Source organism: Triticum aestivum, chromosome 3B, assembly GCF_018294505.1.
Source record: "Triticum aestivum cultivar Chinese Spring chromosome 3B, IWGSC CS RefSeq v2.1, whole genome shotgun sequence".
Taxonomy (NCBI): Eukaryota; Viridiplantae; Streptophyta; class Magnoliopsida; order Poales; family Poaceae; genus Triticum; species Triticum aestivum.
The window spans coordinates 451,197,192-451,221,462 of NC_057801.1; positions in this window are offsets into that span (position 1 = coordinate 451,197,192).

The following is a 24,271-nucleotide window of genomic DNA, read 5'->3' on the forward strand; positions in this document are numbered from 1 at the left end:
AAAACCTCCAATAATAATCATTGAAATCTTTCCAATATAATTTATACTATGAACTTGAGGTTGTTTCCTCAGAAAGTGTACCGTATGCTCATTACCATTAACATGAAAAGTGACATTGCCTTTGTTGCAATCAATAACAACCCCTGCAGTATTCAAAAAGGGTCTACCAAGGATAATCGACATACTGTCGTCCTCGGGAATATCAAGAATAACAAAGTCTGTTAAAATAGTAACGTTTGGAACCACAACAGGCACATCCTCACAAATACCGACGAGTATAGCAGTTGATTTATCGGCCATTTGCAAAGAGATTTCAGTATGTGTCAGCTTATTCAAATCAAGTCTACGATATAAAGAGAGAGGCATAACACTAACACCGTCTCCAAGATCACATAAAGCCGTTTTAATGTAATTCTTTTAATGGAGTATGGTATAGTTGGTACTCCTGGATCTCCAAGTTTCTTTGGTATTCCACCTTTAAAAGTGTAGTTAGCAAGCATGGTGGAAATTTCAGCTTTCGGTATCTTTCTTTTATTTGTAACAATATCTTTCATATACTTATCATAAGGATTCATTTTAAGCATATCAGTCAAACGCATACGCAAAAAGATGGGTCTAATCATTTCAGCAAAACGCTCAAAATCCTCATCATCCTTTTTCTTGGATGGTTTAGGAGGAAAAGGCATGGGTTTCTGAACCCATGTTTCTCTTTCTTTACCGTGCTTCCTAGCAACGAAGTCTCTCTTATCATAACGTTGATTCTTTCATTTTGGGTTATCAAGATCAACGACAGGTTCAATCTCCACATCATTGTTATTGCTAGGTTCAGCATCAACATGAACATCATCATTAACATTATCACTAGGTTCATGTTCATTAGCAGATTGTATTTCAGCATCAGAAATAGAAATGTCATTGGGATTCTCAGCTATGTCTATAACAGGTTCACTAGAAGGATGCAAAGTCCTATCATTTTTCTTTTTCTTCTTCTTAGAAGGACTAGGTGCATCAACATTAGTTCTCTCAGAATCCTGCTCAACTCTCTTAGGATGGCCCTCAGGATACAAAGGTTCTTGAGTCATTCTACCACCTCTAGTCGTAACTCCAACAACATCATTATTCTTATTATTTAATTCATTGAGCAAATCATCTTGTGCCTTAAGTACTTGTTTTACTTGAGTGGTAACCATAGAGGCATGTTTGCTAATAAGCTTAAGGTCACCTTTAACTCTAGACATATAATCACTCAAGTGTTCAATCATATAAGCATTATGTTTCAATTGTCTACCAACATAAGCATTGAAGTTTTCTTGTTTAACAATAAAATTATCAAACTCATCCAAGCATTGGCTAGAAGACTTATAACGAGGGATATCACCTTCATCAAATCTATAGAGAGAATTTACCTTTACTACCTGTGTCGGTTATCAAGACCATGTATTTCTTCAATAGGTGGTAAATTCTTAACGTCTTCAGCTGTAATACCTTTTTCTTTCATAGATTTCTTTGCCTCTTGCATATCTTGAGGACTAAGAAATAGAATACCCCTTTTCTTCGAAGTTGGCTTCGGAGTTGGTTCAGGAAGTTTCCAATCATTATCATTGCTCAATATATTATTCAATAGCAATTCAGCTTGCTCAATGGTTCTTTCCCTGTAAACACAACCAGCACAACTATCCAGGTGGTCTCTGCAAGCATCGGTTAGTCCATTATAGAAGATATCAAGTATTTCATTTTTCTTGAGAGGATGACCATGCAAAGCATTAAGTAATTGGAGAAGCCTCCCGCAAGCTTGTGGGAGACTCTCTTCTTCAATTTACACAAAATTATATATTTCCCTTAAGGCAACTTGTTTTTTATGAGCGTGGAAATATTTAGCAGAGAAGTAATAAATCATATCCTGGGGACTACGCAGACAACCTGGAGCAAGAGAATTAAACCATATTTTAGCATCACCCTTTAATGAGAACGGAAATAACTTAAGGATATAGTAATAACGAATTTTTTCCTCATGAGTGAATAGGGTGGCTATGTCATTCAATTTAGTGAGATGTGCCACAACAGTTTCAGATTCATAGCCATAAAAAGGATCAGATTTAACCAAAGTAATTAACTCAGGATCGATAGAGAAATCATAATCCTTATTAGAAATACAGATAGGTGAAGTAGCAAAAGCAGGGTCATATTTCATTCTAGCATTCAGAGACTTTTCTTTCAGCTTGGCTAACAGATTCTTAAGATCATGTCTATCTTTGCAAGCAAAAAGGTCTCTAGCAGTTTCTTCATCCATAACATAACCATTAGGCACATCAGGAAATTCATATCTAGGGGGATAATCTTCATCATCACTTTCATCAATATTATCAGTTTGAATAATTTCATTCTCTCTAACCCTAGCAAGTTGCTCATCAAGAAATTCACCTAATGGCACAATATTATCAGGCATAGAAGTAGTTTCATCAAGTATCATGCATAGCAGAAGTGGCATCATCAATAACATGCGACATATCTGTCGTGGAATTAACACGTCAGATGTCCTTAGTGTGAGGACTTAGTCGCGAGGCCAATGCATCTATGTGGTAGCTTGAGAGGGGTTGAGCAGAATCGAGAGATGCAACACAAGACAAGGGTTTAGACAGCTTCGGGCCCAGGGAAACATCATCCGGTAAAAACCCTACATGTTGTTTGAGGCTAGATCTCATTATCATCACGAGGGAGTCGCCGTAAAACGACTCTCCTCTAGTTGTGTCTAACCCTAGAGATTGTTTCTTCTTGCTTGTTCCTTGTCCCTCTTTGGGGAGCCCTGCCCCTCCTTATATATGTTGAAGGGGCGGGTTACATGACTAGTCCTAGTTGGACTAGGATTACTCTATTACAAGTGGAGTCCTAGTCTTGCTTCCTTTTGTAGGAGAATAGTCCTTACGCTTTCCTCATAAACCGGCCCACCATTAAACATGAACCGGCCTTCCATAAACCGCCCATTGGGCCACTGGGTCTTGTCGCTCCTCTGACCTGCCTGCCGAATTACCAATGAATCTTAAACCGCCAGGTCCAAGTGGGTCGCCGGTGAATCGCCAAACTCTAGCCGGGTCATACATCCGGCGGTTTATACCACGGGGTATATCCCCGACATTAGCCCCCAGTTTAATTTGGATTCATCCATGTTAAACTGATTTGCAACACAAGAACAAATTTGTCGGGTTGTGCTCCGGTTTAAATATCCTTGTAAACCGGCACTTGATCATCCTTAAATCCTTGTCATTTCTTCCTTCTAAAAAATCCAAGTTAATAACCATCTTCATAATCAATTTGCTTGCAGAAGATATTTTGTAAATAAAGAATCCATTTGAGTCGGCCTTCAATGCTCTGACTTGACAAAAATATTAGTCTCTGAAATATTCAACTGATATCCAGCCGGCTTGAAGATGTAAAACTTGCCGGTTTATGATTACCACTATCGTCGGGTTATAAAAACTGATAATTCCGGGTCATGATTGTTGCCAACGCCGGTTCATGATTGTTGCCAACGCCGGTTCATGATTATTGATGACGCCGGTTTGCAGACACAGGGTCGTAATGATTGGTGACGTCGGGTCAATTCGGTTTGCTCAAAACAGAGAATTTGAAAATAGTTCTTCAAAAATAATACCTGTAGCCACCAAGTCTTGAGCAGAACAAAATGATGGCTTAAGACTTGCTTCAATATAAATACTGCCACTTAAGAAGAAATCCATGTTGTTCATCCCAGTCACTTAGTAAAAACTGAATACTCCATATTATGTAGCCCCCAAGTGTCGGGTTGTCATGCTTGCAGCAACCCAGGACTTGTAATTGTCTGGTGCTCATAAAAACTTCAACCAGTGTAGCCCCCAAGGGCCGGGTCATTATGAAATAATGAGCAGGGACTTTGTAGGTATAATCATGTAGATTTGAGCAATGATGTGTAGCCCCCAAGGGCCGGCTCAGTAAGATAATATCGAGCTGGAACTTGATATATACTTCAATGAAAATAACATCATATGATGTAACCCCCATCATGGGACTTGAATCCACGTCCGCAAGGTTAAGAGCCTTGTGCTTTACCAACTGAGTAGTAGACCCTTCAATATAATGAATAAAAAGCTTTGTACCTTGAATTGTTGACAGGAGCAATTGGTAGCCCCCAAGGGTTGGCTCATTACGATGTGATGAGTCGGGTCTTCAATAAGGTGAGCAAACAATGATTTTGCATTAGCCCCCAAGTGTCATGGTGCATTCTTGCAGTGACATGAGACTTGTGTATTTGATGTAATCTCAACTTAAATAATGTAGCCCCCAAGTGCCGGGTCGTAAGCCTGCAGCGACTCGGGACTATTCCCTCCATTGTAGAATAAAAATCATATCCATTGATAATATGATAGCCATTGCGCTAAAGCGACTTTGAAAACCTTAATCATAATACTGGTTATTGATAACCATAATAGAAATCCAGCCATGTTGGCTATTTGAATAATATACCCAATGATTTATAAGCGCATAATTCCAATGGCGCATTCCAAATATATACTGGCGACTTATAGTCCAAAGCCAGGCCGGTTTAATAAACATCAGACAATTTCTCATCATATACTGGCGACTTATCGTCTTAAAGCCAAGCCGGTTTAATAAATACCGGCGATTTACAATCATTCTTTACTCAATCTGTTTCTGCATATAACAAGTTTATAGTGTCCTGGCGGTTTACCGTCGGACGGGTCATAATGCCCAATATATAACCCAGGTTTATAACCAAGGCTGCACTTAAGAATAATCAAATAGGAAATATAGCATACCTGTGACATTGAATCACGTCGTTGGTTTACCAACTTTTGTAGTAAGGGTGATAACCCAAATTTCGAGTACTGATAACTCCTCTCATATTTTGCCGGTTTTTAATAAAACCGTGCCGGGTTGTAAATAAACACCGGATGGTCATCCGGGCGACTTATAGTCAATGCCAGGCCGAATTGAAAGATGTCGGTTCACCATTGATTATATGCTTAACAACTGATAACTGTAAGCCATACCGGGTTAAGAAACACCGGGTTGAGATGAAGACATATAGTCTGGCCGGGTCGAGAGATGCCGGTTCAACATAAAATTTATCAAAAGAGAAAAATCTTGAAAAAGGCAAATAAAACAGTGTAGTCGAGGCTTTTTGAGGGCTGCCAGGCCCAAATTCGAGGCTTTTCATGGGCTGCCAGGCCGCTGAGTTGAACCATTTAACAAAGCCTTTTAAGATGGACCTCCAACTAACCAATCACCGTTTTAACTTTGACAAGTGCAGGGTCTCAATGAGAGTAACTGTCAAACGTTCGGAGGGTCGTGCCAGGATGACCTGGATAGGAGTGTCTTACTTGATGAAGGCAGGTTAACTCGGGGTTTTAGGTAAATATACCAGGCTTCCAAGCCGCGGGTCGATACCCAGCTACAAGGGTCCATTCAAACTCCTTGGTATTTGACACAAGGAGCCCCCAAGTAACATGATGAGCTGTGCTCATTGGGTGCCTATGTTTGAGCTGTGCATAGCAACAAGACTCTCTTTGGCCCCTTGGGTGTGAAGATCCCAAGCTTTGTTGTTGCGTGATAGCCGGATTAATGGACAGAACTTCGCTTTGTCAGCTGAAGCCCCCATGTAACCAATAATATGATAAGCCAATAAGGCGGGACACCCATGTTTGAACCGCGCGTTAGGGCAACAGGTCCTCTTCGGCAACCTTTAACTTTTTGCAAGATAATTCTTCTTGAACCGGGATTTTGAACCGGATATCAAAAGCTTCAAAGCTTTGTGGGAGATAGCTTTCCTTGAGCCGGATTTTAAACCGGAATCCTTCTTTTTAAGCCGGAATTTTTCTGACGGCTTTTAAATTCGAACTTGCGAGAGATTAATCCTTTTTGAACCGTAAATTCTTAAATCGGATTTGAGAGCTTCGGAGCTTTGTGGGAGAAAAGATTTCTCTTGAACCGGACATTTGAGAGCTTCAGCGAGACTGACTTCCCTTGAGCTGGATTGTAAACCGGAATCCTTTCTGATGACCCGGAACTTCTTCACTGAGCCGGGGTTTTGTAACTGTCATATGCTTTCTAAACCGGAAATTTTCTGACGTCCTTTAAATTTTCATCAATATAACATTAGCCTCCGGGACCGGGTTATCTTCTCCTCCATCATCCTGGGGTTCTTAAATTTGCTGAAACTGGCAAGTTTTGCTGAGTTATGTCATCGTAGCCCCCGAGTCTCAAGGTGACTAGAGGAGTTGGCTTGAGATTCTTCATATTTTGACCGTGATATAAACCGGCATAACTTGTATATCATTGGTGTTGATAGCACGATGTGAATCCACAAAAGTTTGAGGTGACTGCGGCGGGTTATAAATGATCCCGTATGAGTCGTGTCAGCAACTCGGCCAATGGTTCCTTCCAACTGGTGATTTGAAGTTAACCAAACTGTAGTGGTGGCAACTTGTGCGCCTGCCCATTGAGCCACCCAGTGTAGACGGCGGTTGATGATAATTTGCCTCCAATTTGAAAGAAAACCGGGCTACCCAAGCTGTGACTTGCCCATACTCAATAATTAGCTCATGCAGACATGTGCGGCCCGGTATGTTGATGTAGACCAGGCCGTGAGAGACGGACGGAAAAAATGACCTCTGCATCAGAAGGTGGCTCAAACAGATGAACCGGTCGCGGTGTTGTAAACTAGCGCGGACGGGCGAGTTAACCACGTCGTTTTGATGTAGTGAACAATTGTCCTGCATCAACAAAGTTGGAGACCAAGACAAAGATAAACTGTTCTTTGACAAAAAATAATATATGTTAATAAAATAAAGTTAAACAAATATCACCTGATGCATCTGAACGCCAATCATGGATGGGCATATTATTACTGCCAATAACAATAGATGACCCTGAACCGAAACTTTTTGATAATCCGGAACTTCTTGATCCGGAACCTCTGGATAATCCGACCGGGACTTTTTTGATAATCCAGAACTTTTGAACCGGAACCTCTTGATAACTCGGCCGAAACTTTTTGAGCCGGAAATTTTTGATCCGGAACCTCTGGATAATCCGGCTGGAACTTTCTTTTTCAACCTAAGTCGGAACCCTTTGGCGACTCGGACGGAACCTTTTGGTGATTCGGCTGGAACTCTTGGGAGATTCAGATAGAACCTTTCGTCGAGGCGGTCCGATCTTTTCGCCGAGTCAGACGGAACCTTTCGTCAAGGCGGTCGGAACTTTTTCGGCGATTCAGACGGAACCTTTCTTCGAGGCGGTCGAAACTCTTTCGGCGATTTAGACGGAACCTTTCATCGAGGCGGTCGGAACTCTTTCGGCGAGCCAGTTGGAACTCTCCGACAAGCCGACCGGAACTTCTTCAATAAGCCGGGCGGAACTTCTCGATCCTTGGAATAGCGCCCTCCAAGAACTCAACACCACCGTTCGCGAGCCCCACGGTGGGCGCCAACTGTCATGGAATTAACACGTCAGATGTCCTTAATGTGAGGACTTAGTCGCGACGCCGACGCATCTATGTGGTAGCTTGAGAGGGGTTGAGCGGAATCGAGAGACGCAACACAAGACAAGGGTTTAGACAGCTTCGGGCCCCGGGAAACATCATCCGGTAAAAACCCTACATGTTGTTTGAGGCTAGATCTCATTATCATCACGAGGGAGTCGCCGTAAACCGGCTCTCCTCTAGTTGTGTCTAACCCTAGAGATTGTTTCTTCTTGCTTGTTCCTTGTCCCTCTTTGGGGAGCCCTGCCCCTCCTTATATATGTTGAAGGGGCGGGTTACATGACTAGTCCTAGTTGGACTAGGATTACTCTATTACAAGTGGAGTCCTAGTCTTGCTTCCTTTTGTAGGAGAATAGTCCTTATGCTTTCCTCATAAACCGGCCCACCATTAAACGTGAACCGGCCTTCCATAAACCGCCCGTTGGGCCACCGGGTCTTGTCGCTCCTCTGACCTGCCTGCTGGATTACCAATGAATCTTCAACCGCCAGGTCCAAGTGGGTCGCCGGTGAATCGCCAAACTCTAGCCGGGTCATACATCTGGCGGTTTATACCGCGGGGTATATCCCTGACAATATCAGAATCAATAGCAGGTGCAGGTTTCACAAACTTACTCATAACAGAAGGTGAATCAAGTGCAGAGCTAGATGGCAGTTCCTTACCTCCCCTCGTAGTTGAGGGAAAAATCTTGGTTCTTTCATCTTTCAAGTTCCTCATAGTGATCAACAATTACCCCAGCAACGGCGCCAAAAAATAGTCTTGATAACCCACAAGTATAGGGGATCGCAACAGTTTTCAAGGGTAGATTATTCAACCCAAACTTATTGATTCGACAGAAGGGGAGCCAAAGAATATTCTCAAGTATTAGCAGCTTAGTTGTCAATTCAACCACACCTGAATCACTTAATATCTGCAACAAAGTATTTAGTAGCAAGGTAGTATGGAAGTAAAGGTAACGGTGGCAAAAGTAACAGTAGCAGTTTTGTAGTAATCGTAATAGTGATAATGGAGAAGTAACTAAGCAAAGATCAATAGGTGAAAAGCTCGTAGGAAATGGATCAATGATGGATAATTATGTCGGATGCGATTCCTCATGCAACAGTTATGACATAGGGTGACACAAAACTACCTCTAGTTCATCAATGTAATGTAGGCATGTATTCCGAATATAGTGATACATGCTTATGGAAAAGAACTTGCATGACATCTTTTGTCCTACCCTCCCATGGTCGCGGGATCCTATTGGAAACTAAGGGATATTAAGGCCTCCTTTTAATAGAGTACCAGACCAAAGCATTAGCACTTAGTGAATACATGAACTCCTCAAATTATGGTCATCACCGGGAGTGGTCCCGATTATTGTCACTTCGAGGTTGCCGGATCATAACACGTAGTAGGTGACTATTGACTTGCAAGATAGGATCAAGAACTCACATATATCCATGAAAACATAATATGTTCAGATCTGAAATCATGGCACTCGGGCCCTAGTGACAAGCATTAAGCATGGCAAAGTCATAGCAACATCAATCTTAGAACATAATGGATACTAGGGATCAAACCGTAACAAAACTAACGCGATTACATTATAAATCTCATCCAACCCATCACCGTCCAACAAGCCTATGATGGGATTACTCACGCACGGTGGTGAGCATCATGAAATGGGTGATGGAGGATGGTTGATGATGACAATGGCGACGGATTCCCCTCCCTGGAGCCGCGAACGGACTCCATATCAGCCCTCCCGAGGAAGATTAGGGCTTGGCGGCGGCTCCGTATCGTAAAACGCGATGAATCCTTCTCTCTTATTTTTTTTCTCCCCGAAAGTGAATGTATGGAGTTGGGGTTGAGGTCGATGGAGTCCCAGGGGGGCCACGAGGCAGGGAGCGCACCCCAGGGGGGCGCGCCCTGCACCCTCGTGGACAGGGTGTGGGGCCCCTGATGCTGATCCTTTCGCCAATATTTTTTATTAATTCCAAAACGTGTCTCCGTGGATTTTCAGATCATTCCGGGAACTTTTGTTTCTGCACGAAAATAACACCATGGCAATTCTGCTGAAAACAGCATCAGACCGGGTTAGTTCCATTCAAATCATGGAAGTTGGAGTCCAAAACAAGGGCAAAAGCGTTTGGAAAAGTAGATACGTTGGGGACGTATCAATTGTGCATGCCAAAGTTACACTAATGTTTCTTCAAACAACCAATGTAGCTATCATGTACATGCACCATTATTAGTCTTGCATTCAGATTCATTAGATGATTTAAGGTTCTATTATGAAGTAATATATGTAATATTCATATATGAATTCAACGGGCACCCAATTAATGAAATGGAGGCTATGTAATCATATGAGGTAACACTTTTAAGTAGCGGCCTACAATATCCATTTCTTTTGTGTGACTACAATATCCATTTCTTTTTGTGCGCCTCTACAATAACACGTCAATGCATTATGTTTAAAGTAAATAACCAATGGCACTAAATTATATATTTATACGAGAAATACATAGGCTGAGCGTTTGATCCCTTTTTTTGTGAACGCGCCTCTACACCCATACGATTGGTCGCGCCCGTGTGAACGTCCAAGTTATCGGTGCATCATCCCAAGTTATTGTCTTTGTTTTGGGGTGGACTTCACACCAGTTATTAACTGCTGATGTGTGCCCCGTGTACACAGTCTCGCATGACCTTCCCGCTAGCACCGTCCAAAATTAGTTGAAACTAGATACAAACGATCCCGCAGGCAGCAAAATCTCCCGCCTCCTTCTAAATTTTTTTCACCGCCTAGTCTTTAGCATGCGAAATTCCACTTTTGTCCTTGGTGCACGGAGAACAATAGTTACAATACGGCCCTCATTTACATAATAGGTCAAGGCTGCTTTGGTAACTTCCGGTTCCCCCACCACACGGCACCCCATTTCCTCCCCCCCTCCCGCAAAAACGACTGACTCCACAACACCAGAGCATCTTACATCACATCGTCCGTACTTCATTAGCCTTTCTACCCCTCCCCTCTCGAAACCCTAGACTGCTCATCCACCGGCGTACCAGAGCCCATTCACTTCTAGCGGCGTCCACCTCACCGGATCTGCTTCTTCAGCCGCATCTACCCCTCCCACCTCCCTAGAAACAAGTAGACTGCTCATCCACCACTGTACCACAGCCCATTCAGTGTCGGCCTTGTCCACGGCGCCAGATCTGCTTCACTGGTACTCTCGTCAACCGCAACACATCTACAGCGGCTCCCGTCGGTGTCAAAACCGGCGGATCTCGGGTAGGGGGTCTCGATCTGTGTGTCTTAGGCTGATGGTAACAGGAAGCAAGGGACACAATGTTTACCCAGGTTCAGGCCCTCTCGATGGAGGTAAAACCCTACTTCCTACTTGATTAATATTGACGATATGAGTAGTACAAGAGTAGATCTACCACGAGATCGTAGAGGCTAAACCCTAGAAGCTAGCCTATGATGATTATGATTGTAGTTGTGATCAGCCTTCTAAGGACCAACCTCTCTGGTTTATATAGACACCGGAGAGGGCTAGGGTTTACACGGAGTCGGTTACAAGGAAGGAAATACAATATCCGGATCGCCAAGCTTGTCTTCCACGCAAAGGAGAGTCCCATTCGGACACGGGACGAAGTCTTGAGTCTTGTATCTTCACGCTCCAATAGTCCGGACGATGTATATAGTCCGGCTTTCCGGATACCCCCTAATCTAGGACTCCCTCAGTAGCCCCTGAACCAGGCTTCAATGACGATGAGTCCAGCGCGCAGTCTTGTCTTCGGCATTGCAAGGCGGGTTCCATCTCCGAACACTCCAAAGTAATTATCGAACACGTAGACCGTGTCCGGATCTGCAAAATGATCTTCACATACCACCGTAGAGAAAATGATATTTCACAAACGTAAAATGCTGACCACATGACATGTCATTACGGTCGGGTCATTATTTGAACCGTTTTCCCCCAACCAGCCATAGCGCATATCGTGAGGCGGTTTCTTCTGCATGTTTTGCCATAGCAGAGATCGTGTCCCCTTATTGTAGGATTCTCATCAATACAGGTATGGGTAATCCAACCGAACCGCTAATCACGGCGAGTGGGGAGCGAGCGGGTTCCACCAGGCAAGTGGGGAGGCGCAAAAAGCTTTTACCGTCTCTATAAAGAGATAAGCTCTCTTCCTCTTTACCCACGCCTTCTCCTTCCGCTAGCCCATTCCCCTCTGTTCGAGCCCTAACACCCAAGCATTCTTCTTTTCCATCGAAGAGAGGTTTTCCAAAGATGTCCAGATCCGGAGCAGGAGGCCGATGGATGGCCTCTACCGTCCAGGAGAAGGATATCAAGAGGCTCCGGGAGGTCGGGTATCTGGCCAAGAAGATCGGCCACCGTCTCCCACCAGCGGGACAGGTCGTCCCTACTCCGGAGCCTCATGAGAGAGTCGTGTTCCTTCCCCATTTTGTCCGCAGGCTCAGGTTTCCCCTTCACCCATTTGTTAGTGGAGTCATGTATTAATATGGGATTGATTTTCATGACCTTTCCACCAATTCTTTCCTCAATATCTCGACGTTCATCATCGTGTGCGAGGCTTTTCTCGGATTTCGCGTCACTTCGGCCTGTGGCTGAAGATTTTCAATGTGAAGCCGAAGGTGGTGAGTGGAAAGCATGCCGAGTGCGGCGGCGCCATGGTGAGCAAGACGCCCAAGGTCGTTTGGCCGACGGGTGCCTTCAACGACTCCGTCAAGGAGTGGCAGCAGCAGTGGTTCTATATCACCGAACCACGCGGCAAAAAGTGGGCTGCAGCTCCCGAGTTCAGAGACGGAGCCCCACTGCGGCTCACGTCCTGGCCCAAGAAGGGCCCGAACTGGTCCTCGTCTGATGAGCTGTCACTGCTCTAGACGCGCGTTCAGAGTGTGGTTGAGAAGGACGTCAAGCTCGTCGACGTAGTCCAGGTGATGTTAGTTCGCCTGTTTCTCCCTTGCCAGCGCCGAGCCTGCAATTTGTGGGAGTACGACCCAACCGAGCACCAAACCCTTCGGGAGCTCTATGATTCCTCCCACAAGGATATCTGGAAGGTGCTCTTTAAGTCTGGCAAATCATGGTCGGGCTCCGCCGAGGACCGTGGGTATCAATTATCCCATTCTGCAAGCCCAGTAAGTCATAGCCACGCTCTGTCCCTCCATGCTTCAGCTGGCATGTCCCGAGGGAGACATTTTTATCGTGCTTTATCGTGACCCCAGGGATGGATAAAAAAGGTGGAGTGGATACATTGTCCGGCCCCGCTGCCGGAGGAACCGGCCGGACCTCTTTTGACGAAGATGCAGGTCCCCGCGCCTTACGAGGCGCCAAAGAAAGAGGCCTCCAAGAAGGTCAAAAAGACCCGGAGTGGCCTCCGTCACCGCGAGGCTTCGGACGCAAAATCCGAAGACTCCAGCGACGCTCCTTCTTCCGAAGACGAAGAGGAGGAAGCAGAGGAGGACGAGCCTCACTCTAGAGGTGGGAAGAAAAGGACGGCTTCCTCATCCCTGAAGGCCGAATCGCCCAAGAGGGGGAGAGGTTCCCACCCAGAGGCATCCACCACGGCTACCGATAATAGCCCGGAGTGGGATCCCAGGGCCCAGCCCCTGGAAAAGTCGTAAGTATCCGAAATCCGAACACGCATATGCATCCAGGGTCGTTTGGGTACAGTAGTTTTAACTGTCGCCATGTTTCGTACAGCCCGGCGAGGTCTCGCGCCGGACAGTCCTCGTCGGAGGATTCGCTGAGCTCAGACGCTTTGGCGAGCGAGACGCCTCCAGAGGCCCCTTCCCCGAAGTCCAGGCGCGTCACTGAGGTGTCGTCTCAAAGAGACTCGGACCAGGGGAGGCATGTCTCTGGGGCCGGACACACGGGGGCGGAGGCCCCCCGGCGTGTCGACGATGGGGGCGATCGCGGGTTTGGACCACAGGCGGACAAGGTCCTGGAGACCTCTAAGGCTCCAGGACTGTGCGAGCAGCCACCTTGGACGGTGGGAGGCTTGCCCACTCCGCCGGTAACATCTGTCCAAGCAAAGCTGCCAGGCGGTCTATCGGCAGCGTTAAAGAGCGCGTCTATCATCGATGAACATCGGACCCTCATGGGTGCGGTGGTTTAAAACATCCAGTCCACCGAGAGCAGGCTGAATAAGTCCTGCCTTGGCCTTATAAAGGCCTTTGAGGTATGTTTTCTAAGAAACCTTTGAGGAATCATCATAATATGAGTAGTAGCCCCTGATACACTGTCCGACAAAAGAGGGAGAGCCGGGCAGGGGATCAAATCATCTGCTTTTGCAGGAGCCTTTGTTAATGACATATACCCCTTTGTGTGAAAACAGGTGTCTGCAGAGAAGACGGCCGCTCATAATGTGGAAGTGTCCGGAATGAAGCAGAGCCTGGAACGGGCCGAGGAGTAACTTGGCTGTGTGAAGAAGCAATTGGAGGACAAGCAAGGCATGTTGAAACATTGTCTTGAATTTGGCACGAATGAGTAATTGTGCCTAGTGAAAAGTATATGTATTGTATGCTCTAGGAGCGAGTGCTGAATATGAGGCACTGAAGAAGGCTGTGGCTGATGCCAACGAGAAGGCTACCGCCGAACATGCGCTTCATGAGAAACACGAGGCCAGAGTCATCGTAGCTGAGCGAGAGCTCCAGGAGGCTGTGAAGAAAAGCGAGGGCTTGGAGCGGAGTCTAGTAGGGAAATAATCCGAACTCGCCCAAGCTCTCCAAGCCGCGGAAGATGCTCGGGAAGAAGCCCGAGGTGCCGTGCAGGACATTCAGGAGGCCCGAAAAGTTGCGGCTGGTAAGGCCTTTTGTATTCATGGCCATTTTTACATGATTGTGGGAAGAACTCTAAGCGACAAGCTGAATTCTTGTTTTTCCAGGGGCGTTTGCAGATCTGCCTCGCAGCATATCAGATGCCGCCCGATTCTACCGGACCGAGGAGAAGAAGTCTGCGGCGAGGAATTTCTGGTCGCAGTATTTGGCGCCGAACTATCCGGTGCCCCTTATCAACCAGCTGAAACAGCTAGTCGAACTGCACCAGGCGGCCGAACTAGCCATGAAGGACTTTGTTGTCCGGCTGTGGCCCGCGGAGCCGATTCCAAGTAGTTACTTCGGACTTGTGAAGCGGATTGTGGGTGCCTGTCCTCGGCTTGATGCTGTTAAGCGATCGGTCTGTATAGAGGGTGCGCGCATGGCGTTTGCCCGTGCAAAAGTGCATTGGGGGAAGCTTGACGTGGAGAAGCTGATGACTGAGGGGCCGCTAGAGGGTAAGGAGCACCGCAAGCCCGAGCTGTACTATGAAGGTGTACTGAAGGGAGCCTGCCTTGTGGTGGATAAGTGTACCAAAGACATTATATTTCCCTAAGGGCATTCGTGCCGTTCTTTGTAATATGGGATAATGACACTTTTATTATTTATTGCCTATTTTGTTTGAACATTTGTTCTTCCTGTGCGGCTGTTTAGTGTATGTAAATCCTAAGAGTTGGCCAGTCATCGGCTTCTGCCCCCACGAAAGAAATACGGGGGTGTTCGGGACATACCTGAACACTCTTTATTCCATGGCCGGGTCCTTTTAAGGAGGTGTTCCTCACCACGAACCAGGCAATCGGACTATAGGGCTTTACCACTCTCACTTAGCCATAGGAATTTGAGTATGGTCGGCGCAGCCCCTAGTGTTCGGAAGGCCGAACTAGGGGCTCTATTGGCGCCTGATCGGAAGACCGATCCGTCGCACTCTGCATTTATAATGGCGTTATGCGGAATAAATCTTTAAGGATTTTACAACCTCTCAAACAGCTGACCAGCTCTCGCTGTATCATAACAGTCAGTTTTCGGCTTTCTCTACTGAGGTGCTCGTCCGGCAGAACCGGGACACAATAGCAATAGTTCTCCCAGCGCTACCTTAGCCGATGGGGCGGAATGTAAGGTACCAAAACATGGGAGCCGGGCAAACCCAACCAATGACCCAAGACATGATTCGAAGCTGATGCATATAGTGCTATAAGTTCGGGGTGCCGAGCGATCGAAAAGGTGGTCATACTTTATTGCCATACTGTGAAGCCCCTGGCATAATCGGGCGTAACACGAGGTGTGGCTGCCTTTTTTTACAAAGAGGCATCGATGAGAAACGACGACCGGTAAGTGTTATTTAAGTATACGCATTGTAGTAGGATGATATGTCTATGCATATGAGTACGATTTATGATTTTGAAAAGAGGTGTTTTTGGCGGAACCTGTGATGGACGGACTGGAGGGGGCTGTGAGTGGATCTGAAGTGAATCTGGACTGCCTTCTTTGGGGGGAGGTTCACATGCATGTTCCTGCCCTTGTGTGTCCGGGCCGATTCCACGTCGCCAATCCTGTTCTGCGTCAAAGTTAGTTTGTAAAGGCAAATACTTGGAGGCAGCTGAACGTCCTCTTATGGTTGGTCCGAGGGTTCCTAATCGGACCCTGGTTAACCTAGCCGTTATACCGTGAAGTAGCATGGACTCCTCAGTTGGTGTCCGGATAGTTGGCTGTCATATCAAAATTTTGATAGGCATGCATGACTCGCTACTCCGGCAGCTGTATGATTTCTGCTCTAAGGGCGGGGTTCGGCCTTGCCATAGGTGTGATTATATCACACGGTGTTGGCCTAATGGTTTACCACGTGGAATCTAGTCAACGTGGTTCATCCCGTTAGCATATGGTAAATTACTGTATGAGGGGAAGGTGCCGAAGAATTATTCTTTGGCGTGGCATTTTTAGGTGATCCGAAGACAACCGTTAGAGTGGTGGGCCAATAAACTTGGCCTTTGCACCTGGCATCTTTTAGAAGATGTTATTTGTGGTTTCATACCCACGGGGGATTTATGTGAGATGGAGCCCCCGGACTACTAGGTCTAGAGGTACTGCAATTGAGTTGTTGTGGTTGATGTTGTCCGGACGGTTGATGTGATCGGGGGAGATCGGCCATATTTTATGATCTGGAGGATCTTTTGACTTTGCCGTTGTTGGACTCCTCCCCTCATTGTTTCCGGCACACGACCGTCCGCTTTGTTTTGAGGATCCGGCATTCTCTATTAGTGTGCTTGGCTGTCCTTCTAGGAGTACCATGAATTTCACATGGTTGATCGAGTATGTTGCTCGGGCCGTATAGGCTTGAGTTGTTCTTTGTCCGCTGACCGGACTGGGAGTTGCTGGATTTCGCACCAACTTCCCTGACTTGACGTTTATGACAATTGCGCCGAGGCTTGAGGATGCCTATTCGTGTATCCTTCGTGTTGTCTTGGACCGTTGTGGTGTGTTGACGTTGGGGTATGTGCCTTGGGTTCTCCTGCTTAGGTTGGGGTAGCGAATTATGCCGTGTGTGCCCTTTGTTGGGGCGGCCGAGTTTGTATTTTTCGGTGGCCAGGACCTTGGTCCATCTGTCCACGAGCAAATCTTGGTCAGATTTGAGCTGCTGTTGCTTCCTTTGCAGGCTCCTTGCCGTGGCCATGAGTCGTCACTTGAAGCGAACTTGCTCCACTGGATCCTCAGGCACGCCGCATTCGAAATTGCCGAGGCTAATCTCGTCTTCGGAGGGGGGCATGTAGTTGTCCTCCTCCGGATATCCGTCCGTCGCCTATTCTGCCTGCTCGAAGGCAGCCTGGTCGGGGTTGTATTCCTCTTCGGCACCATCCGGATTGTTTTCGTCTTCTGGGCCAGTATTGTTGTGGCGGGGCTTGGAGCGACACTAACAACGCCCAAGCTTGTTTTTTCTCCTTGAGGAGTTGTCCTCCATTGCCTCATCGCCATTGGTTTCCTTCGGAGTGTCCACCATATATATATCGTATGAGGAGGTGGTTGTCCACCGCCCTTTGAGCGGTGGTTCCTGTACTTCTCCTGCATCATCGTCCATACCGTCGATGTCTTTAGAGTCGAAGTCAGGCATGTCGGTTAGATCATCGACCATGCCAATAAAGTGGGTGGTGGGTGGACAGCGAACTCCTTCGTCGTCTGCTTCCCACTCGAGCCGGACATAGTTCGGCCAAGAGCCTCCTGACAAAGGGAAAGACTTTAATGAGTTCAGCATGTCACCAAAGGGCAAGTGCTGGAAGATATCCGCGGCGGTAAACTCCATTACCGGAGCCCAACCAGGCTTGGCGGGCTCGGGAGCGCGCGGACTGGAACCTATAACCGGATACGAGTCCGGGGGTACGGAGTCACAGGCTTCCTTAGAGGTGAGGCCTGTGTTCGGCTCCACCGCCGATGAGTGTGAGGCCTGCGGGGCGGGGTCCATCCACCCGTCCTTGGGCCATGCGGTCTGCTCCGGATTTAGGTCCGGGATTACTGCAGGGGTAATATCCCGAGCACTGTCCGACAGCAGGTCTAGGCCGTGCTCATCGTGACTGTCCGGTGCTCCTAGCACAAGCCCGAATCCGTCGAAGATCAAGTCCGTGAATATTCGCCGTGTAGTTCAGGTTTCTGAACTTGATCTGGTGGCCAGGGGCATAGTTGTTGATCTGCTCCAGATGGCCAAGCGAATTAGCCCGCAGTGCGAAGCCGCCGAACACAAAGATCTATCCGGGGAGAAGAGTTTCACCCTGGACCGTGTTGTTGACGATGATTGAAGGAGCCATCGAGCCTTGTAGCGACGACACCGAGGACCTCTCAATCAAAGCACCAATGTCGGTGTCAAAATCGGCGGATCTTGGGTAGGGGGTCCCGATCTGTGCGTCTCAGGCTGATGGTAACAGGAAGCAAGGGACACAATGTTTACCCAGGTTCGGGCCCTCTCGATGGAGGTAAAACCCTACTTCCTACTTGATTAATATTGACAATATGAGTAGTACAAGAGTAGATCTACCACGAGATCGTAGAGGCTAAACCCTAGAAGCTAGCCTATGATGATTATGATTGTAGTTGTGATCGGCCTTCTAAGGACCAACCTCTCTGGTTTATATAGACACCGGAGAGGGCTAGGGTTTACACGGAGTCGGTTACAAGGAAGGTAATACAATATCCGGATCGCCAAGCTTGTCTTCCACGCAAAGGAGAGTCCCATTCGGACACGGGACGGAGTCTTGGGTCTTGTATCTTCACGCTCCAATAGTCCGGGCGATGTATATAGTCCGGCTGTCCGGATACCCCCTAATCCAGGACTCCCTCAGCTCCTTCATACTCCCCACCGGAGACGCTTCGTCCACACCCCCCGGAGACGCCCCACCGATGCCCCCATCGACGGCCTCTGATCCCTCTTAGCTGACACCTTCCTCGACCCTACCAGAGCTACTTCGCCGACACCATCGTCAACCCTACCAGACTAGCTTCGCATATACCATTCTCAACCCTACCGGGGCCGCTTTGCCAACGCACAAGTCCACTACCTCATATCCGCTTCATCGCACCCTCGTCCAACCTACCGGAGCAGCTTCTGACGCCCCGTCCACGGCCGCAGATCCGCATCGTCGACACCATCCTGAACCCAACCATCGGAGCAGCTTCACCACCGCCCTCGTCCACGGCCTCAGACTCGCTTTGCCCACACCGTAGTCGACCCTACTGGAGTCGCTCCACAAACACCCTACTCGACGGTTCTAGATCTCATTACCGGACCCCGACAGCCAGTGCAGCTTCATCACTCTTACATTTCTAACCTGATTCCCACAGTCTGGCAAGATGCCAAGCAGCCGCCACGGCCTAGGTACTTGTCAGCTTTAAACCCGTCCAGCATCACCTGCCAGATGTACTTCAAATATACTAACATGTCACTTTTACATGTTAGGCAGCTGGCAAAAACTACAACGACGATGTTTCTTCTGGATCTAACAGCTTGGCTAACCAAGATCCTGGACTGAGGCATTGCTATGATCTTGTAAGTGTGTGTGTGTGTGTGTCTCTCTCTTGTATTGTTGTGTGCCTACCAGCGTGCTTTGCTAGGATTTTCAATCAGTAATCCTTTTGTGTAGACAATTATTTCAACTACTGGCTACTAAATTAGATATGTAGATGTCATACATGATACTCGCTCGAACAGAGGTAGTACATTACACAAAATTGTAGGTGGCTGTAGGAATTCCAGTGCACTAAATTGATACGTCTCCAGCGTATCTATAATTTTTGATTATTCCATGCTATTATATTACCCGTTTTGGATGTTTATGGGCTTTACTTTACACTTATATATCATTTTTGGGACTACCCTACTAACATGAGGCCCAGCCAGTATTGCTGTTTTTTTACCTATTTCAGTATTTCGAAGAAAAGGAATATCAAACGGACTCCAAACAGAATGAAACCTTTGGGAGCAATCTTTTTGGAACAAATGTGATGCAGAGAACTTGGAGTGGAAGTCAAGAAACGAAGGAGGCGGCCACAAGGGAACCCGACGCGCCCCCTACAGGTGGGCGGGCCCCCACCCTCGTGGGCCCCTCGGGCGTCCACCGACCTACTTCTTCCTCCTACATATACCCATGTACCCCGAAAACATCAGAAGCGACCATGAAAAACTATTTCCACCGTCGCAACCTTCTGTATCCGTGAGATCCCATCTTGGAGCCTTCACCGACGCTCCGCCGGAGGGGAAATCGACCACGGAGGGCCTCTACATCATCTCCAAGGCCTCTCCGATGAGTTGTGAGTAGTTTACCACAGACCTTCGGGTCCATAGTTATTAGCCAGATTGCTTCTTCTCTCTCTTTGAATCTCAATACAAAGTTATCATCGATCTTCTTGGAGATCTATTCGATGTAACTCTTTTTGCGGTGTGTTTGTCGAGATCCGATCAATTGTGGGTTTATGATCAAGTTTATCTATGAGAAATATTTGAATCTCCTCTGAATTCTTTTATGTGTGATTAAGTTATCTTTGCAAGTCTCTTCGAATTATCAGTTTGGTTTGGCCAACTAGATTTATCTTTCTTGCAATGGGAGAAGTGCTTAGCTTTGGGTTCAATCTTGCGGTGTCCTTTCCTAGTGACAGCAGGGGCAGCAAGGCACGTATTGTATTGTTGCCATCGAGGATAAAAAGATGGATTTTATATCATATTGCATGAGTTTATCCCTCCACATCATGTCATCTTTCTTAATGCGTTACTCTGTTCTTATGAACTTAATACTCTAGATGCATGCTGGATAGCGGTCGATGTGTGGAGTAATAGTAGTAGATGCAGGCAGGAGTCGGTCTACTTGTCACGGACGTGATGCCTATATACATGATCATGCCTACATAATCTCATAATTATTCGCTTTTCTATCAATTGCTTGACAGTAATATGTTCACCGACCGTAATACTTATGTTATCTTGAGAGAAGCCACTAGGTAAACTTGAGGATATTGTTACCAACTTAGGGTCAGTTTTTTCTTCCGTGAAAAATACTCCAAATCCACCTACCCAAACTGCCAAATTCATTTATGTTCCTAAAAATAAGGGTGAATCTTCTAATAAGGGAAATGCGGATCTCAAATCAATAAGTGTTCATCCCAGTTGTCTCTCTATCATTAAGGAACCTTTTGCTACAAATGAATTTCTTGAATTCTTGCCTAAGGGTTTAATCATTGCTAAAAAGGGAGAATCCCCTAAAGATTATAAGTGCTCTATTGAGGAATTAGATGCCAAAGATGGCACTACTTAGATCTATCCTCGCTTTTATGCCTAGCGTTAAACGATAGCGCTAGTTGGGAGGCAACCCAGTTTTATCTTTGTTTTTTGTTTTGGTTCTGTTTAGTAATAAATTTTGCATCTACCTTCTGTTTAGATGTGTTTTTATGTTTTAATTAGTGTTTGTGCCAAGTAGAACCTATAGGATGACCTATGGTGATAGTTAATATGATTCTGCTGAAAAACAGAAACTTTGCATGCACAAAAATAATTTTAGTATTTCACAGAAACGTGGTTTTGTGTTGATTCTTTTTGCTATAGATCAATAGACAAATTTCCCAGGACTTCTAATTTTTGTAGGATTTTTAGAGTTCCATAAGTATTCGAGAGTTACAGATTGCTAAAGATTGTTCTGTTTTTGACAGATTGTGTGTTTCGTGTGTTGTTTGCTTATTTTGATGCATCTATGGCTAGTATGTAAGGGTATGAACCATAGAGAAGTTGGAATACAATAGGTTTAACACCAATATAAATAATTAATGAGTTCATTACAGTAGCTTTTGTGGTGGTTTTTCTTTCTTGCACTAATGGAGCTTATGAGATTTCCTGTTGAGTTTTGTGTTGTGAAGTTTTCAAGTTTTGGGTAAAGATTTGATGGACTATGGAATAAGGAGTGGCAAGAGCCTAAACTTGGGGATGCCCCGGAAGGCATCCCCTCTTTCGTCTTCGTCTATCGGTAACTTTACTTGGAGCTATATTTTTATTCGCCACATGATATGTGTTTTTCTTGGAGCGTCTTGTATGATATTAGTCTTTGTTTTTTAGTTTACCGCAGTCATCCTTGCTGTATACACCTTTTGGGAGAAACCCACTTGATTAGAATTTATTAGAATACTCTATGTGCTTCACTTATATCTTTTGAGCTAGATAGTTTTTGCTCTAGTGCTTCACTTATATCTTTTTGAGCACGGCGGTGGTTTAATTTTGTAGAAATTGTTAATCTCTCATGCTTCACTTATATTATTTTGAGAGTATCTTAGAACAGCATGGTATTTGCTATTGTTTTAAATTGGTCCTAGAATGATGGGCATCCAAGTTAGGTATAATAAAAACTATCATAGGAAGTGAATTGGATGCTATGATCAATTTGATACTTGATAATTGTTTTGAGATATAGAGGTGGTGATATTAGAGTCATGCTAGTTGGGGTGATTATGAATTTAAATAATACTCCCTGCGTTCGGTAATAGATGACCCGGTGGAACTTTTTGTGAAATGGTCCTTCTCATTTCTCCGACCAATCCCGCGGTCCTCGCTCAGTCACTCACCGTCTATTTCCACCGTCGCAACCTTCTGTATCCGTGAGATCCCATCTTGGAGCCCTCACCGACGCTCTGCCGGAGGGGGAATCGACCACGGAGGGCCTCTACATCATCTCCAAGGCCTCTCCGATGAGTTGTGAGTAGTATACCACAGACCTTCGGGTCCATAGTTATTAGCTAGATTGCTTCTTCTCTCTCTTTGAATCTCAATACAAAGTTCTCATCGATCTTCTTGGAGATCTATTCGATGTAACTCTTTTTGCGGTGTGTTTGTCGAGATCCGATCAATTGTGGGTTTATGATCAAGTTTATCTATGAGAAATATTTGAATCTCCTCTGAATTCTTTTATGTGCGATTAAGTTATCTTTGCAAGTCTCTTCGAATTATCAGTTTGGTTTGGCCAACTAGATTTATCTTTCTTGCAATGGGAGAAGTGCTTAGCTTTGGGTTCAATCTTGCGGTGTCCTTTCCTAGTGACAGCAGGGGCAGCAAGGCACGTATTGTATTGTTGCCATCGAGGATAAAAAGATGGGTTTTATATCATATTGCATGAGTTTATCCCTCCACATCATGTCATCTTTCTTAATGCGTTACTCTGTTCTTATGAACTTAATACTCTAGATGCATGCTGGATAGCGGTCGATGTGTGGAGTAATAGTAGTAGATGCAGGCAGGAGTCGGTCTACTTGTCACGGACGTGATGCCTATATACATGATCATGCCTACATAATCTCATCATTATTCGCTTTTCTATCAATTGCTTGACAGTAATATGTTCACCGACTGTAATACTTATGTTATCTTGAGAGAAGCCACTAGGTAAACTTGAGGATATTGTTACCAACTTAGGGTCAGTTTTTTCTTCCGTGAAAAATACTCCAAATCCACCTACCCAAACTGCCAAATTCATTTATGTTCCTAAAATAAGGGTGAATCTTCTAATAAGGGAAATGCGGATCTCAAATCAATAAGTGTTCATCCCAGTTGTCTCTCTATCATTAAGGAACCTTTTGCTACAAATGAATTTCTTGAATTCTTGCCTAAGGGTTTAATCATTGCTAAAAAGGGAGAATCCCCTAAAGATTATAAGTGCTCTATTGAGGAATTAGATGCCAAAGATGGCACTACTTAGATCTATCCTCGCTTTTATGCCTAGCGTTAAACGATAGCGCTAGTTGGGAGGCAACCCAGTTTTATCTTTGTTTTTTGTTTTGGTTCTGTTTAGTAATAAATTTTGCATCTACCTTCTGTTTAGATGTGTTTTTATGTTTTAATTAGTGTTTGTGCCAAGTAGAACCTATAGGATGACCTATGGTGATAGTTAATTTGATTTTGCTGAAAAACAGAAACTTTGCATGCACAAAAATAATTTTAGTAATTCATAGAAACGTGGTTTTGTGTTGATTCTTTTTGCTGTAGATCAATAGACAAATTTCCCAGGACTTCTAATTTTTGTAGGATTTTTAGAGTTCCATAAGTATTCGAGAGTTACAGATTGCTAAAGACTGTTCTGTTTTTGACAGATTGTGTGTTTCGTGTGTTGTTTGCTTATTTTGATGCATCTATGGCTAGTATGTAAGGGTATGAAACAGAGAGAAGTTGGAATACGGTAGGTTTAACACCAATATAAATAATTAATGAGTTCATTACAGTAGCTTTTGTGGTGGTTTTTCTTTCTTGCACTAATGGAGCTTATGAGATTTCCTGTTGAGTTTTGTGTTGTGAAGTTTTCAAGTTTTGGGTAAAGATTTGATGGACTATGGAATAAGGAGTGGCAAGAGCCTAAACTTGGGGATGCCCCGGAAGGCATCCCCTCTTTCGTCTTCGTCTATCGGT